The sequence below is a fragment of the Sinocyclocheilus anshuiensis genome, unplaced genomic scaffold (assembly GCF_001515605.1).
Source record: "Sinocyclocheilus anshuiensis isolate Anshui unplaced genomic scaffold, SAMN03320099.WGS_v1.1 scaffold1472, whole genome shotgun sequence".
NCBI lineage: Eukaryota > Metazoa > Chordata > Actinopteri > Cypriniformes > Cyprinidae > Sinocyclocheilus > Sinocyclocheilus anshuiensis.
The window spans coordinates 1,019,601-1,019,816 of NW_015542453.1; the positions used below are offsets into that span (position 1 = coordinate 1,019,601).

Genomic DNA, 216 nt, shown 5'->3' on the forward strand with positions numbered 1-216 from the left:
TGTCAAAAAAAAAAAAAAAAACTTATTAAATCTTTCATAATGAAAAAAACCCCACTATACTAAAATTGGAAATAGCATCAGTGGCATAGTATGACCCTTATACCATCACTGGTTTATCAATAAGCAAAGGATGGAGAATAAGCCACACTTAAAGGGGTCATATGATGCTGCTAAAAAGAACATTATTTTGTGTATTTGGTGTAATGAAATGTGTTT

At 30.1% G+C, this 216-nt stretch overlaps 1 protein-coding gene across 3 annotated transcripts in view; it reads right to left on the reverse strand.

Annotated features, from left to right (window-relative positions):
- Positions 1 to 216, reverse strand: part of agla (amylo-alpha-1, 6-glucosidase, 4-alpha-glucanotransferase a) — a 32,060-nt gene that overhangs the window by 17,730 nt on the left and 14,114 nt on the right. The window lies entirely within an intron of this gene.